Source organism: Triticum aestivum, chromosome 2B (genome assembly GCF_018294505.1).
Source record: "Triticum aestivum cultivar Chinese Spring chromosome 2B, IWGSC CS RefSeq v2.1, whole genome shotgun sequence".
NCBI classification, from domain to species: Eukaryota; Viridiplantae; Streptophyta; class Magnoliopsida; order Poales; family Poaceae; genus Triticum; species Triticum aestivum.
Genome location: NC_057798.1, coordinates 191,001,938 through 191,019,940, shown reverse-complemented (window position 1 = coordinate 191,019,940; position 18,003 = coordinate 191,001,938). Strand labels below are relative to the sequence as shown.

The window sequence follows — 18,003 nt, the reverse complement described above, 5'->3', positions numbered from 1 at the left end:
GGCGCACAGAAACGCGGTTTCACACGATATGTTCTCGTTAACATTTTGTATTCTGTTCTAACAGACCGAGCACACACGCCGTGCTGACATGACGCCGAATTCCACATCAGTATCAGTCGGTGAGTCGGCACATGACACATAATTTAGTGGACGAAATGAGGTAAAGGAGGCGATTTGTGTGATGGTTTTAATTTTACTAAAAGGATAAACTGTAAACATGGCACCTATGCGTGCTACTGCTAGTATGTGGTAAGGAATATACATTTGCTGCATGCACGTGAAACAGCACGGTTATGTTGCAGAATAAGCTCCTGGCATCTTCCTAACAATCAATCTGTTGGCAACCCGCAGCCTACATACATGTTAGACGAGACCGCTGACTGTATGTACGCACAGGATCATGAATACAGTACAAGTTACACGGAACACCTGAGCAACATGTGTGAACTTACCTTGTCATGCTCTGGACTGAACGGGCTCAAAACACAGCCTAATCAATAGGTCAACAACACTTTGCTTTGTCATTTATCGCCAGGTCCACTCACATCATGTCATTTGCAGGATATATGATTTTTGAAAAGTTGTTGAAAGTAACTATAAATTAAATGGAACCTCCCCCATCTAGCATGCATGCTAGACTTTCTTTATAATAACTCAATATTGCAATAAAAGATGCTAATCCAGCCCCCATGGATGGATGCTTGCAGTAGAAGTTGCCTCAAAAAATAACACTACTGCATATCGAATTCATAGTCACCAACATTTTGTTAAATGAAACGAAGCCTAGATTCAAAAGTGAGCAAACACTATATACACAAGTCACCGACCTGATCGTTCAAACTATAGACCATAAGAGGGAATACGACGGGAGGCGAGGCACTGCTCAGCGGCCACAGACTAATGTTCTTGTTGTCCATGTGGAGTGACACGGGCGGGGGAAACGTAGGCAGTAGCGCGATCCTTGCACCATCTTCTCAGCCGGCACACAAGAGACCAAACATAAACAAGCGCATGCCACAGCAAGAATCTGCAGGGTAAATAGACAAAATTACAGTTAGCCGCCTGCAAAATAATAGTACTAGTAATAACAGATACAGTTAGCGTGCATAATCAAGATTTAGAAAAGGCTGGAGCAATTCAAGCTAGCATAATAGTCGAGTTAATCAAAAAGACAAAAACTAGTCATGTTCATTAAATTGACGTATGTACAGAAAGCCCAAATCTAAATTACTGTCGAGTAAATGTACTATATACGACTAGTAAATGGCACGTGCCAGAATTTTTTTAAATCATGTAAATATAGTTATAAACACACATATCATGTATCATTTTAAGTATCATGATTTGAAGTTTTGAACTATCATGGGTGGACTCGCACAGCTCATCAATTAATTAATCAATAATTATTGAGATATAAATAATTTATTAGTGTAGGTGTGTAATATTAGATCTGCACAATTTCGAATACCAAGAGAAATAGGATACCCGCTTCATCCTCAATTTAATGAAATTTAATAGGTCCTAGCTTGAGCTATGCATAGAGTATACATTGCAAGTTATTCATTATTACAAATAAAATGATTATTTAAAATTATTTCTGTTTTGTTTATCAGATATCTTCACAAATTTATTGCTGAAAACAAGGGCAATATACTGGTAAAACAAAATTTTAACGGAAAGTAAAAGCTATTTAGCTATAACACATATTACATTTTTCTTTTGTTGTCTTTTTTTAATCATTTAAATTGCTTCCACCAGCAAAAAATTGTTTCAGGCATCTGCGCCTATGCCCAGGCTGAACCATCGTCATGCTTTTACTCTCTCTCATCTCCCATCACCATACCTACTTGGTAGCTCTGCTAGACTCTGGAGATTACTACTCTACCCTACCGCTGCATGCATTGTATCACATGAGTGTGCTAGAAATTTCTACAGAATCACGTGCCCATGCGAAAATGCCAGGCCAACACAGTGAAGTGGCGCAGCGCGAATCCCTGCGATGTGGGCCGTTAGATGGACATATCCAATGGTCTATGTGCAGCCACGTAGTCCTCTAGCACAAGCCATTAAATTTGAGCCGTCTGATTAGAAAGATCCAACGGTCCATATGTCTTGCTATTCGTATACTATATAGGAGTATAGATTTATACATAGACGTAGGTGCTCAAATCTCTGTCGGACGGAACACGCTAGTGTCAGGCCTGACGAAGAGTACGAGTTCTTCAGTTAACGGACGGCGTGGATACAAGCATTCGGGAGGATCCAACGGCTCGCGTGGCTCGCCCTACTGTTACTTTTTCTACAGCTTTCCCTTTTGTTGTACTGTTACTTTTCCTTCCCTGTCGCTGGCTATTTTAAGCTCCACCGCTTGCCTGTAAGCGGCATCGTTGAATTGTATGAGCTTGCTCAAAACATATATACAATCCCTCCTTTAGAGAATATACCAGCATATACTTGTACTTTCCCCATTTTTCCTCTTGGCTCGCGACGAACCCTAGCACAAATCGAGATCGGGCCATGACAATTGGTATCATGAGCAAGGTTCTTCCTCGGCGGCGCGGTGAATCGGCGGGGTTCCCGTGAGTTGCCCTCCCTCCCCCCCCCCTTCTGAAGGCGGCAGCGGTGACTCTCCCTTCCTTCCCTCCCTTCTTTGGCGGCGACGGCGGCGGCGATTTTGGGCGGCGCAGGTGGCGGAGTGGACCGTCGGTGTTGGTGGCGGTAGACTAATTCGGCGGCAACTCGTGGCGTTCGTCTGGTTGCTTGAGCACACTGCTCAAGTGTCAAATCCCAGGACGACAGCGAGTGGTGCTGCGCGGGCGGCGCGGACAGCAGGCGGCGGTGGACTGATTTTTCGGTTCGGGTTACCGGTGCTCCGGCAGTAAAATTCCTCCCCGAATCCATCAGTCACCATGGGTAGATCGAAGCCGAGTCTGGACGAGGCCGAAGTCGCTGATCTGCTCGCGATGAAAGCTGAAGTTGTGCAGACCAGAGAGGAAGCAACAGAGCTGCGTGAAGATGTTGAGGGCCTGCGCAAGGATGTCCATGCTGTTACTCTGAAACAAGATGCGATGGCACAGGTGATGGACGGCATACAGCAAGCTGTGTCGGCGTTGAACTCCCAGCTCGCTGCGATGTCTGACATCCTCAAGTCCTTCAGAACACCAGGCGCATCTGCATCCAATCCCCAGACCACAACCCCAACACCTGAACAAGAGGATCCTAACAAAGCAAAGCAACAACAGGAACAAGTCAGGCCATCCACAGCAGAACTACGAAAGCAATTAGCTACTGAACAAGAAAAGACTCGCTTGCTAGCAACACAAGTACCTCCTACCTTGCCAGCGATCAACATCAACAGACACTCGGCTCCACCGGGGTATGCACAAGGTCAAATTCAAGACGTACAGGCCGGGCATTTCACACCTACTGCTCCTTCCCGTACTGCTCATACTCCGGCGTTCCACAATTTCCAACCACCATTGGTGCGTACACAATGGGAAGATTTTTATGGTCAATACGAAAATGAGATGCGCACTCAATTTCTCAAATCCATCACAAAAGGACCAAAGATAGAATTCCCTCGCTTTGAAGGTGTGAACCCAGCAGGATGGATACGCCAGTGTGACAAATACTTCCAGATGGCTGGTGCTCCCCCAGAATACAGAGTGGGACTGGCACAATTATACATTACTGGACCAGCTGATGTGTGGCTCCGTAGGTCTGGTCTCCTTAAGAAAAGATTGACATGGGCACAGTTTTGTGAAGAAATTCTACACAGATTTTCTCCATCCAGTTCCTATGATCTCACTGAACGCTTCAACACTCTCAAACAGCACACTTTATCTGTTGTGGAGTACACCCAGCAGTTTGAAGATCTCATGGCAGACGTACAGGAGGAAAACCCCATGATCTCTGAACAATGGTTCGTCAAATGCTATGTCAATGGCCTCAAATCTACTCTGAAGTATCAACTTCGACCATTGAAACCAGCATCACTGACTGACGCTTATTGGCTTGCTGTGGATTTGGAACAAGGAGCAATGGAAAAGAAAAAAGCCACAACATTTAGTACTTCTAGCAGACCTGCTACTAGTTACTACAAACAAACACCCATAGTCCAGGACAAGACTAATGATTTCAAGCAACCACTCACCACACAAAGAGCTAGGGAACCTGGGAAGTGTTGGCGATGTGGGGATGCCTGGTTCCATGGGCATAAATGTAAGCAAGCAACAGTACTAAATGTACTCACAGGGGAAGACCCTACTGAACAGCCAATACCACAAGAGGAGTTGGAGGAAACTGAAGAAGAGGATCAACCAGCAACAGAAGAACAATGCATGAGAATTTCTCTCCAAGCCCTGGAAACTGATAGTGTTAATTCCCTCTCAATATTAATCTCTATTGGGGGTAGACAGGCTGTTGCTTTAGTAGATTCTGGCAGTAATGCCACCTTCATGAGCTTGCAATTTGCACTCCAAACTGATTGCAATATTATCAAAGATAGTACAAGACCTGTCACTGTAGCAGGGGGAGGCAAATTATGGTCTGGATCCTATATACCGGCCACAACTTTCTCTGCTAATTCAGAACAGTTCCAGCACTCCTTCAGAATTCTAGACCTACCAGGACATGATGTCGTTCTAGGATCAGACTGGCTAGCAAAGCATGGGCCAGTTTCCTTCCATTATAACCCAAGAAAACTCACTTTGCTTAAAGATGGAGTTACACCAGTAACTATTCCCGCTTGTGGTCCAATGTCTGCAGCAACTGAAATTGATCATTTATCACTAAATAGGCTTCTGCTCAGTGGAGCTCCTGCTTACATGATCAGTCTAGCACAAGACACTTCTCCTACCACAAAAACAAGTGATCCTATTCCTCCAGAAGTACAAGAAGTATTGGAGAAATACCCTGATATCTTCACAGAGCCTGCAGGCCTTCCTCCTAAGAGGGAGTGTGACCATGAGATCCCCTTGGCACCTGGAACTGACCCTCCTAACACAAGACCATATAGAGTACCCCACACTCAGAGAGATGAGCTGGAGCATCAGATCCATCTGTTACTCAAAAACAGAGTTATAAGACCCAGCCAGAGCCCCTTTGCTTCTCCTGCAATCCTTGTCAGAAAAAAAGATGGCTCATGGAGACTCTGCATTGATTACAGAAAATTGAATGCAGCCACTGTCAAAAACAAGTTTCCTATACCGGTAATAGAAGATCTTCTTGATGAACTACATGGAGCAACAGTCTTTTCCAAATTGGACTTAAGGTCAGGCTATCATCAAGTGAGAATGAAAGAAGAAGACATACCAAAGACTGCCTTCAGAACTTCTTTTGGCCACTACGAGTTTTTAGTCATGCCTTTTGGCCTTTCCAATGCACCTGGCACCTTTCAAGCTCTCATGAACAACATCTTTGGCAGATATGTCAGGAAGTTTATACTAGTGTTCTTTGATGATATACTAGTCTTTAGCAAAACACTTGCAGAACATGTCTCCCACCTGCAAATTGTCATGGACCTTTTGAAAGAACATCAGCTCAAAGTCAAACTGTCCAAATGCCACTTTGCTGTCCCTCAAGTGGAGTACCTAGGCCACATCATCAACAGCTCTGGAGTAGCAACAGATCCTACCAAGATACAAGCTGTAACAGACTGGCCCACTCCAACCACAGTAACACAACTCACGGGATTTCTTGGCCTATGTGGGTATTATCGAAGGTTTGTCAAGAACTTTGGACCAATAGCAAGACCCCTACATGATATGTTGGAAATATGCCCTAGAGGCAATAATAAATTGATTATTATTATATTTCCTTGTTCATGATAATCGTTTATTATCCATGCTAGAATTGTATTGATAGGAAACTCAGATACATGTGTGGATACATAGACAACACCATGTCCCTAGTAAGCCTCTAGTTGACTAGCTCGTTAATCAATAGATGGTTACGGTTTCCTGACCATGGACATTGGATGTCATTGATAACGGGATCACATCATTAGGAGAATGATGTGATGGACAAGACCCAATCCTAAGCCTAGCACAAGATCATGTAGTTCGTATGCTAAAGCTTTTCTAATGTCAAGTATCATTTCCTTAGACCATGAGATTGTGCAACTCCCGGATACCGTAGGAGTGCTTTGGGTGTGCCAAACGTCACAACGTAACTGGGTGGCTATAAAGGTACACTACGGGTATCTCTGAAAGTGTCTGTTGGGTTGGCACGAATCGAGATTGGGATTTTGTCACTCCGTGTAAACGGAGAGGTATCTCTGGGCCCACTCGGTAGGACATCATCATAATGTGCACAATGTGACCAAGGGGTTGATCACGGGATGATGTGTTACGGAACGAGTAAAGAGACTTGCCGGTAACGAGATTGAACAAGGTATCGGTATACCGACGATCGAATCTCGGACAAGTACCATACCGCTAGACAAAGGGAATTGTATACGGGATTGATTGAGTCCTTGACATCGTGGTTCATCCGATGAGATCATCGTGGAACATGTGGGAGCCAACATGGGTATCCAGATCCCGCTGTTGGTTATTGACCGGAGAACATCTCGGTCATGACTACATGTCTCCCGAACCCGTAGGGTCTACACACTTAAGGTTCGATGACGCTAGGGTTATAAAGGAAGTTTGTATGTGGTTACCGAATGTTGTTCGGAGTCCCGGATGAGATCCCGGACGTCACGAGGAGTTCCGGAATGGTCCGGAGGTAAAGATTTATATATAGGAAGTCCTGTTTCGGCCATCGGGACAAGTTTCGGGGTCATCGGTATTGTACCGGGACCACCGGAAGGGTCCCGGGGGCCCACCGGGTGGGGCCACCTGCCCCGGGGGGCCACATGGGCTGTAGGGGGTGCGCCTTGGCCTACATGGGCCAAGGGCACCAGCCCCTAGAGGCCCATGCGCCAAGATATAGGAAAAGGGGGAGAGTCCTAAAAGGGGAAGGCACCTCCGAGGTGCCTTGGGGAGGATGGACTCCTCCCCCCCCCCCCCTCTTAGCCGCACCCCTTCCTTGGAGGAAGGGGCAAGGCTGCGCCTCCCCCCTCTCCCCTGCCCCTATATATAGTGGAGGGGAGGGAGGGCATCCATACCTGAGCCCTTGGCGCCTCCCTCCCTCCCGTGACACCTCCTCCTCTCCCGTAGGTGCTTGGCGAAGCCCTGCAGGATTGCCACGCTCCTCTATCACCACCACGCCGTTGTGCTGCTGCTGGATGGAGTCTTCCTCAACCTCTCCCTCTCTCCTTGCTGGATCAAGGCGTGGGAGACATCGTCGAGCTGTACGTGTGTTGAACGCGGAGGTGCCGTCCGTTCGGCACTAAGATCATCGGTGATCTGAATCACGACGAGTACGACTCCATCAACCCCGTTCACTTGAACGCTTCCGCTTAGCGATCTACAAGGGTATGTAGATGCACTCTCCTTCCCCTTGTTGCTAGTCTCTCCATAGATAGATCTTGGTGACACGTAGGAAAATTTTGAATTTCTGCTACGTTCCCCGACAGTAGCATCATGAGCTAGGTCTATTGCGTAGATTCTTTGCACGAGTAGAACACAAAGTAGTTGTGGGCGTCGATATTGTTCAATATGCTTGCCGTTACTAGTCTTATCTTGATTCGGCGGCATCGTGGGATGAAGCGGCCCGGACCAACCTTACACGTACGCTTACGTGAGACCGGTTCCACCGACAAACATGCGCTAGTTGCATAAGGTGGCTGGCGGGTGTCTGTCTCTCCCACTTTAGTCGGATCGGATTCGATGAAAAGGGTCCTTATGAAGGGTAAATAGCAATTGGCATATCACGTTGTGGTTCATGCGTAGGTAAGAAACGTTCTTGCTAGAAACCCATAGCAGCCACGTAAAACATGCAAACAACAATTAGAGGACGTCTAACTTGTTTTTGCAGGGTATGCTATGTGATGTGATATGGCCAAAAAGGATGTGATGAATGATATATGTGATGTATGAGATTGATCATGTTCTTGTAATAGGAATCACGACTTGCATGTCGATGAGTATGACAACCGGCAGGAGCCATAGGAGTTGTCTTTATTTATTTGTGACCTGCGTGTCAACTTAAACGTCATGTAATTACTTTACTTTATTGCTAACCGTTAGCCATAGTAGTAGAAGTAATAGTTGGCGAGGCAACTTCATGAAGACACGATGATGGAGATCATGATGATGGAGATCATGGTGTCATGCCGGTGACGATGATGATCATGAAGCCTCGAAGATGGAGATCAAAAGGAGCAAAGTGATGATGGCCATATCATGTCACTATTTGATTGCATGTGATGTTTATCATGTTTATACATATTATTTGCTTAGAACGACGGTAGTAAATAAGATGATCCCTTACAACAATTTCAAGAAGTGTTCTCCCCTAACTGTGCACCGTTGCGACAGTTCGTGTTTCGAAGCACCACGTGATGATCGGGTGTTAGATTCTAACGTTCACATACAACGGGTGTAAGACAGATTTACACACGCGAAACACTTAGGGTTAACTTGACGAGCCTAGCATGTACAGACATGGCCTCGGAACACGGAGACCGAAAGGTCGAGCATGAGTCGTATAGAAGATACGATCAACATGAAGATGTTCACCGATGATGACTAGTCCGTCTCACGTGATGATCGGACACGGCCTAGTTTGACTCGGATCATGTAATCACTTAGATGACTAGAAGGATGTCTATCTGAGTGGGAGTTCATAAGATGAACTTAATTATCCTGAACATAGCCAAAAGGATTTTGCAAATTATGTCGTAGCTCACGCTATAGTTCTACTGTTTAGATATGTTCCTAGAGAAAAATTAGTTGAAAGTTGATAGTAGCAATTATGCGGACTAGGTCCGTAAACTGAGGATTGTCCTCATTGCTTCATAGAAGGCTTATGTCCTTAATGCACCGCTCAGTGTGCTGAACCTCGAACGTTGTCTGTGGTTGTTGCGAACATCTGACATACACGTTTTGATAACTACGTGATAGTTCAGTTAAACGGTTTAGAGTTGAGGCACCAAAGACGTTTTTGAAACGTCGCGAAACATATGAGATGTTTTGAGGGCTGAAATTGGGATTTCAGGCTCGTGCCCATGTCAAGAGGTATAAGACCTCCGATGACTTTCTTAACCTGCAAACTAAGGAGAAAAGCTCAATTGTTGTGCTTGTGCTCAGATTGTCTGAGTACAACAATCACTTGAATCGAGTGGGAGTTGATCTTCCAGATAAGACAGTGATGGTTCTCCGAAGTCATTACCACCAAGCTGCTAGAGCTTCGTGATGAACTATAATATATCAGGGACATATATGATGATCCTTGAGATACTCGCGATGTTTGACACCGCGAAAGTAGAAATCAAGAAGGAGCATCAATTGTTGATGGTTGGTGAAACCACTAGTTTCAAGAAGGGCAAGGGCAAGAAGGGATACTTCATGAAACGGCAAATCAGCTGCTGCTCTAGTGAAGAAACCCAAGGTAAAACCCAAACCCGAGACTAAGTGCTTCTGTAATAAGGGGAACAACCACTAGAGCAGAATTACCCTAGATACTTGGTAGATAAGAAGGCTGGCAAGGTCGATAGAAGTATATTGGATATACATTGTGTTAATGTGTACTTTGCTAGTACTCCTAGTAGCACCAGGGTATTAGATACCGGTTCGGTTTCTAAGTGCTAGTAACTCGAAACAAAAGGCTACGGAATAAACGGAGACTAGCTAAAGGTGAGCTGACGATATATGTTGGAAGTTTTTCCAAGCTTGATATGATCAAGCATCGCACGCTCCCTCTACCAAAGAGATTGGTGTTAAACCTAAATAATTGTTATTTGGTGTTTGCGTTGAGCATAGACATGATTGGATTACGTCTATCGCAATACGGTTATTCATTTAAGGAGAATAATGGTTACTCTGTTTATTTGAATAATACCTTCAATGGTCTTACACCTAAAATGAATGGTTTATTAAATCTCGATCGCAGATGATACACATGTTCATGCCAAAAGATAGTAATGATAGTACCACCTACTTGTGGCACTGCCACGTAAGTCATATCGGTATAAAACGCATGAAGAAGCTCCATATTGATGGATCTTTGGGCTCACTCGTTTTTGAAAAGTTTGAGACATGCGAACCATGTCTATTGGTGTATATGCATGAAGAAACTCCATGCAAATGGACCGTTTTGACTCACTTGATTTTGAATCACTTGGGACATGCAAATCATACCACATGGGCAAGATGACTGAAAAGCCTCGTTTTCAGTAAGATGGAACAAGATAGCAACTTGTTGGAAGTAACACATTTTGATGTGTGCAGTCCAATGAGTGCTGAGGCATGCAGTGAATATCGTTATGTTCTTACTTCACAGATGATTCGAGTAGATGTTGAGTATATTTACTTGATGAATCACGAGTCTGAATTATTGAAAGGTTCAAGTAATTTCAGTGTGAAGTTCAAAGATCGTCGTGACAAGAGGATAAAAGATCTATGATATGATCGTAGAGATGAATATCTGAATCACGAGTTTGGCACAGAATTAAGACATTGTGGAAATTGTTTCACAACTGATACAGCCTGGAACACCATAGTGTGATGGTGTGTCCAAACGTCATAGTTGCACCCTATTGGATATGGTACATACCATGATGTCCCTTATCGAGTTACCACTATCGTTCATGGGTTAGGCATTAGAGACAACCACATTCACTTTAAATAGGGCACCACATAATTTCGTTGAGACGACACCGTATGAACTATGGTTTGGAGAAACCTAATTTGCCGTTTCTTGAAAGTTTGGGGCTGTGACGCTTATGTGAAAAGGTTTCAGGTTGATAAGCTCGAACCCAAAGCAGATAAAATGCATCTTCATAGGACACCCAAAAACAATTGGGTATACCTCCTAATTAAGATCCGAAAGCAATAGGGATTGTTTCTTGAATCGGGTCCTTTTTCGAGGAAAGGTTTCTCTCGAAAAGTTGAGTGGGAGGATGGTGGAGACTTGATGAGGTTATTGAACCGTCACTTCAACAAGTGTGTAGCAGGGCACAGGAAGTTGTTCCTGTGGTACGTACACCAACTGAAGTGGAAGCTTATGATAGTGATCATGAAACTTCGGATCGAGTCACTACCAAACCTCGTGGGATGACAAGGATGCGTACTACTTCAGAGTGGTACGTAATCCTGTCTTGGAAGTCATGTTGCTAGACAACAATGAACCTACGAGCTATGGAGAAGCGATGGTGGGCCCGGATTCCGATAAATGGCTCAAGGCCATAAAACCCGAGAGAGGATCCATGTATGAAAACAAAGTGTAGACTTTGGAAGAACTACTTGATGGTCGTAAGGCTGTTAGGTACATATGGATTTTGAAAGGAAGACAGACAATGATGGTAAGTGTCACCATTGAGAAAGCTCGACTTGTCGTTAAGATGTTTTTCGACAAGTTCAAGGAGTTGACTACGATAAGACTTTCTCACTCGTAGCGATGCTAAGAGTCTGTTGGAATTATATTAGCAATTACTGCATCATTTATGAAATCTTGCAGATAGGATGTCAAAACATTGTTTCCTCGACGATTTTTGAGGAAAGGTTGTATGTGATACAACCGGAAGGTTTTGTCTATCCTGAAATATGCTAATAAGTATGCAAAGCTCCAGCAATCCTTCTGAGGACTGGAGTGAGCATCTCGGAGTTGGAATGTATGCTTTGATGATGATCAAAGATTTTGGGTGTATACAAAGTTTATGAGAAACTTGTATTTCCAAAGAAGTGAGTGGGAGCACTATAGAATTTCTGATGAGTATATGTTGTTGACATATTAATGATCAGAAATGACGTAGAATTTCTGGAAAGCATATAGGGTTATTTGGAAAGTGTTTTCAATGGAAAACCTGGATTAAGCTACTTGAACATTGAGCATCAAGATCTATAAGGATAGATCAAAACGCTTAATAGTACTTTCAAATGAGCACATGCCTTGACGTGATCTTGAAGGTGTTCAAGATGGATCAGTCAAAGAATGAGTTCTTGCCTGAGTTGTAAGGTATGAAGTTAAGACTTAAAGCTCGACCATGGCAGAATAGAGAGAAAGGAACGAAGGTCGTCCCCTATGCTTAAGACATAGGCTCTACAGTATGCTATGCTGTGTACCGCACCTGAAGTGTGCTTTACCATGAGTCAGTCAAGGGGTACAAGAGTGATCCAAGAATGGATCACAGGACAGCGGTCAAAGTTATCCTTAGTAACTAGTGGACTAAGGAATTTTCTCAATTATGGAGGTGGTAAAAGAGTTCGTCGTAAAGGGTTACATCGATGCAAGCTTAACACCTATCCGAATAGCTCTGAGTAGATATACCGGATACGTATAATGGAGCAACAATTTAGAATAGCTCCAAGTAGAACAGTTATTTGGAATAGCTCCAAATAGAACGTGGTAGCTGCATCTAGGAGATGACATAGAGATTTGTAAAGCACACACGGATCTGAAAGGTTCAGACCCGTTGACTATAACCTCTCTCACAAGCATAACATGATCAAACCCAGAACTCATCGAGTGTTAATCACATGGTAAATGTGAACTAGATTATTGACTCTAGTAAACTCTTTGGGTGTTAGTCACATGGGGATGTGACCTTGAGTGTTAATCACATATCGATGTGAACTAGATTATTGACTCTAGTGCAAGTGGGAGACTGTTGGAAATATGCCCTAGAGGCAATAATAAATTGATTATTATTATATTTCCTTGTTCATGATAATCGTTTATTATCCATGCTAGAATTGTATTGATAGGAAACTCAGATACATGTGTGGATACATAGACAACACCATGTCCCTAGTAAGCCTCTAGTTGACTAGCTCGTTAATCAATAGATGGTTACGGTTTCCTGACCATGGACATTGGATGTCGTTGATAACGGGATCACATCATTAGGAGAATGATGTGATGGACAAGACCCAATCCTAAGCCTAGCACAAGATCATGTAGTTCGTATGCTAAAGCTTTTCTAATGTCAAGTATCATTTCCTTAGACCATGAGATTGTGCAACTCCCGGATACCGTAGGAGTGCTTTGGGTGTGCCAAACGTCACAACGTAACTGGGTGGCTATAAAGGTACACTACGGGTATCTCTGAAAGTGTCTGTTGGGTTGGCACGAATCGAGATTGGGATTTTGTCACTCCGTGTAAACGGAGAGGTATCTCTGGGCCCACTCGGTAGGACATCATCATAATGTGCACAATGTGACCAAGGGGTTGATCACGGGATGATGTGTTACGGAACGAGTAAAGAGACTTGCCGGTAACGAGATTGAACAAGGTATCGGTATACCGACGATCGAATCTCGGGCAAGTACCATACCGCTAGACAAAGGGAATTGTATACGGGATTGATTGAGTCCTTGACATCGTGGTTCATCCGATGAGATCATCGTGGAACATGTGGGAGCCAACATGGGTATCCAGATCCCGCTGTTGGTTATTGACCGGAGAACATCTCGGTCATGACTACATGTCTCCCGAACCCGTAGGGTCTACACACTTAAGGTTCGATGACGCTAGGGTTATAAAGGAAGTTTGTATGTGGTTACCGAATGTTGTTCGGAGTCCCGGATGAGATCCCGGACGTCACGAGGAGTTCCGGAATGGTCCGGAGGTAAAGATTTATATATAGGAAGTCCTGTTTCGGCCATCGGGACAAGTTTCGAGGTCATCGGTATTGTACCGGGACCACCGGAAGGGTCCCGGGGGCCCACCGGGTGGGGACACCTGCCCCGGGGGGCCACATGGGCTGTAGGGGGTGCGCCTTGGCCTACATGGGCCAAGGGCACCAGCCCCTAGAGGCCCATGCGCCAAGATATAGGAAAAGGGGAGAGTCCTAAAAGGGGAAGGCACCTCCGAGGTGCCTTGGGGAGGATGGACTCCTCCCCCCTCTTAGCTGCACCCCTTCCTTGGAGGAAGGGGCAAGGCTGCGCCTCCCCCCTCTCCCCTGCCCCTATATATAGTGGAGGGGAGGGAGGGCATCCATACCTGAGCCCTTGGCGCCTCCCTCCCTCCCGTGACACCTCCTCCTCTCCCGTAGGTGCTTGGCGAAGCCCTGCAGGATTGCCACGCTCCTCTATCACCACCACGCCGTTGTGCTGCTGCTGGATGGAGTCTTCCTCAACCTCTCCCTCTCTCCTTGCTGGATCAAGGCGTGGGAGACATCGTCGAGCTGTACGTGTGTTGAACGCGGAGGTGCCGTCCGTTCGACACTAGAATCATCGGTGATCTGAATCACGACGAGTACGACTCCATCAACCCCGTTCACTTGAACGCTTCCGCTTAGCGATCTACAAGGGTATGTAGATGCACTCTCCTTCCCCTCATTGCTAGTCTCTCCATAGATAGATCTTGGTGACACGTAGGAAAATTTTGAATTTCTGCTACGTTCCCCGACATGATATGCTCAAGAAAGACAGTTTTCATTGGTCTCAAAATCAAGATATTGCCTTTACACAATTGAAACCTGCTCTCACTACTGCTCCAGTACTTGCGCTCCCTAATTTTTCCCTCCCATTCATTCTTGAGACTGATGCTTCTGGCACTGGGCTAGGTGCTGTACTCATGCAGAACAGCCAACCCCTGGCTTACTACAGTTCCACCTTATGCCCAAGAAACACCACTCTCTCAACATATGAGAAAGAGGCCCTAGCAATTATTGAAGCTCTTAAACGTTGGAGACATTACCTCCTTGGACACAAGCTGATTATAAGGACTGATCACCAGAGCTTGCAATTCATGACGGATCAGAAAGTCACAAGCAGTATTCAGCATAAACTCATGGTCAAATTGTTAGAGTATAATTTCCAGCTAGAATATAGAAAAGGGAAAGAAAATATTGCTGCAGATATCCTCTCCAGGAAACATTCTCTCCTAGCAATTTCCATTGTCACTCCTGAGTGGATCAAACAAGTGGAGGCCTCTTACTTACAAGATCCTCACTGCAAAACCCTCCTCGAACAACTATTGTTAGCTGCTGATCACACTGTCAACAAAAACAAACTCCATGGAGGAGTTATCAGACATAAGGGAAGAATATATGTAGGCAAGGATAGCACACTAAGGAACAAACTCCTCAAAGCCCTGCACTCCTCTGCCATTGGAGGTCATTCTGGAAGGAAAGCATCCTACCAGAGAATTAAAAGAATATTCTATTGGCCAGGCCTCAAACAAGATGTGGATTCATTTGTGGCTCAATGCCCAGTTTGTCAGAAAAACAAAGGTGAAAACTGCCCATACCCTGGGTTCCTAGACCCTCTTCACATACCTGATATGGTGTGGACCCACTTAAGCATGGATTTTGTCGAGGGCCTGCCTAAATCTGATGGCATGGATGTCATATTTGTGGTTGTTGACAGGCTGTCCAAATTTGCCCATTTCATTCCTCTGGCCCACCCATTCACAGTGCAAACCGTGGCCCAAGCCTTCCTGGATAATGTAATCAAACTCCATGGACCACCACTGGCAATTGTATCTGATCGCGATAGAATCTTCACAAGCACACTCTGGCAAGATATCTTCAAAGCAATGGGAATTGAGCTGCGGTACAGTACATCGTACCATCCCCAGTCTGACGGACAGACTGAACGAGTGAACCAATGCATCGAGGATTACCTACGCTGCATGACATCAAGCCATCCAAAGCGCTGGATCAAACATTTGGGTCTTGCTGAATACTGGTACAACACCTCTTTCCACTCCTCTCTTCAAAAGACACCATTTGAAGCAATGTACGGCTACCCACCACCAGCAATCAGTGAGTATAGTTTGCCTGATGCCATCACACCTGAGGCAGTGGAATTTCTAACTGACAGACAAGCTTTCCTGCAACAACTCAAGTCCAATTTGGCTGCTGCTCAAGCTCGAATGAAAAAATATGCTGACCGCAAGCGTGTAGACAGGAGTTTGGAAGTAGGCAACATGGTCTACCTCAAAATGCAGCCCTACAGGTTCAATGCATTTGGTATCCGTTCTCACATCAAATTACAAAGCAAATACTACGGCCCGTTCAGAGTTCTTGCTCGTATTGGACAAGTAGCCTACAAATTGCTTCTACCCGAAGGTGTCGGCATCCATCCTGTTTTCCACATCAGCCAATTCAAAAAGCATCGGGCCAAGGGCAGTACCATGTGCAGATTTACCCTTGATCACCTCTGATGGCACAATCCAAACTGAACCCGTACTGGTCCTGGAGACGCGCCAGATTCCTCGCAACAACTTCGCTGTTGTTCAGTGGCTGGTACAATGGGCCAACTTGCCCCCTGATGATGCATCATGGGAAGACGCCGATTTCATCAAACGCACCTTCCCCGGCTTCTTCAAGCAAACAGTCCAAGGTTGGTTCCAGCAACCAGCAGCTCCTTGAGGTCAAGATCGCTCTCAGGGAGGGGCATTGTCAGGCCTGACGAAGAGTACGAGTTCTTCAGTTAACGGACGGCGTGGATACAAGCATTCGGGAGGATCCAACGGCTCGCGTGGCTCGCCCTACTGTTACTTTTTCTACAGCTTTCCCATTTGTTGTACTGTTACTTTTCCTTCCCTGTCGCTGGGCTATTTTAAGCTCCACCGCTTGCCTGTAAGCGGCATCGTTGAATTGTATGAGCTTGCTCAAAACATATATACAATCCCTCCTTTAGAGAATATACCAGCATATACTTGCACTTTCCCCATTTTTCCTCTTGGCTCGCGACGAACCCTAGCACAAATCGAGATCGGGCCATGACAGCTAGCGAGCTAGCACACCAACAAATCGCACGAATGAACTGATGCTATGGACAGGCAGGCGTACGAGCTGCGTTCTGCATTTGATAGTAGCGGAATTAAGCGTCAGGAAAGAAAACTCACAGCGCCAGGACGCCAGCGATAACAAGCAGTAAAGGTCCCAAGAAGTCCCAGAAGAAGTCAAGCTTCTTCGGCTCTGTCGGAATCAGCACGGCGTCGATGAGGTAGACGGCGAGATGGTCGTTGTCGACGACAGTCTTGGTGATCCTGGCCTTGTTCCGTGACGACGGCGGCCACGGAGAAAGTATCACCCTGCCTCTGTGGTGAGGGATGGTGAGCATCTGCTCCCCATCAAGCGTTGACACCTCCCAGTGGACCCAGCTGAGCAGCTCCTCGGAGTAAGCCATCGTCAGGCCGTGGTACAGGAGAACCGCGACCTGCTCGTCGACGTTGAGGCTATGGAACCTCGGGATGAACGTCCCCACCGCCTCGTCGTCGGGGCAGAGGATCGTGAGCCCCAGGTCGCTGCCAATCTGCTCGCGGAACGTGTCGCCCACGCCGGCCGTAGCGGCGACGAGGCCGGCGAAGGCGCCGCACCCGCCCTCGGACAAGAGCATCGTCAAAGCGTCCTCCGACGCCTCCGGTGGTTGCCCCTCGGCCCAAGCCTCCTCCGGCGCCTCGGGTGGTTGCCCCTGTCCCTGAGCGCAGGGGACGAGCAGGAAGAGCAGGATCATGCAGGCGGCCACGGCGGCTCCGGCGAGCGGCGCCATTGTGCTTCTCCGGCGCTGAGAAGTGAGAAGAGGGGAGGATGGAGATGAACAGGGGAAAAGAGGGTTTTTGGCCGGCCTTCAACTCCAGACCCAGTGCCCTAGCCTATCGCAGCTACCTCGATTCCAATTTGTTGGTGAGTGAATGCGTGTGGCCTACTAGCATCACTGAAATGTTTGGCCTCGTGACTTTGCCACAGAGGATGTGTGTCTCCGATTGAGGAAAATGTACACTGATGGGTTTTACTCTGTGCGACTTTCCACGAAGCTTCGCGTGAGCTGATATGTGACACGTCACGGTATGTTGCACACGTGAACTTGGGTTCAGAATTGAGTTTCAGTGGGACTTCACGTTGAGCAATGATATTTAGAGCATTGTGTTACGTTGAAGCAGACATAACGTTTTAGTATGATTATATAAGACTCGGGCGCCGAATTAGGGTTTGAAGCAGG

At 46.0% G+C, this 18,003-nt stretch overlaps 1 pseudogene; it reads right to left on the bottom strand.

Moving 5' to 3' along the window:
- Window positions 1-627: 627 nt before the first annotated feature.
- On the bottom strand, window positions 628-17,643 carry LOC123044284 (uncharacterized; annotated as a pseudogene).
- Between the last annotated feature and the right edge of the window lie 360 nt (window positions 17,644-18,003).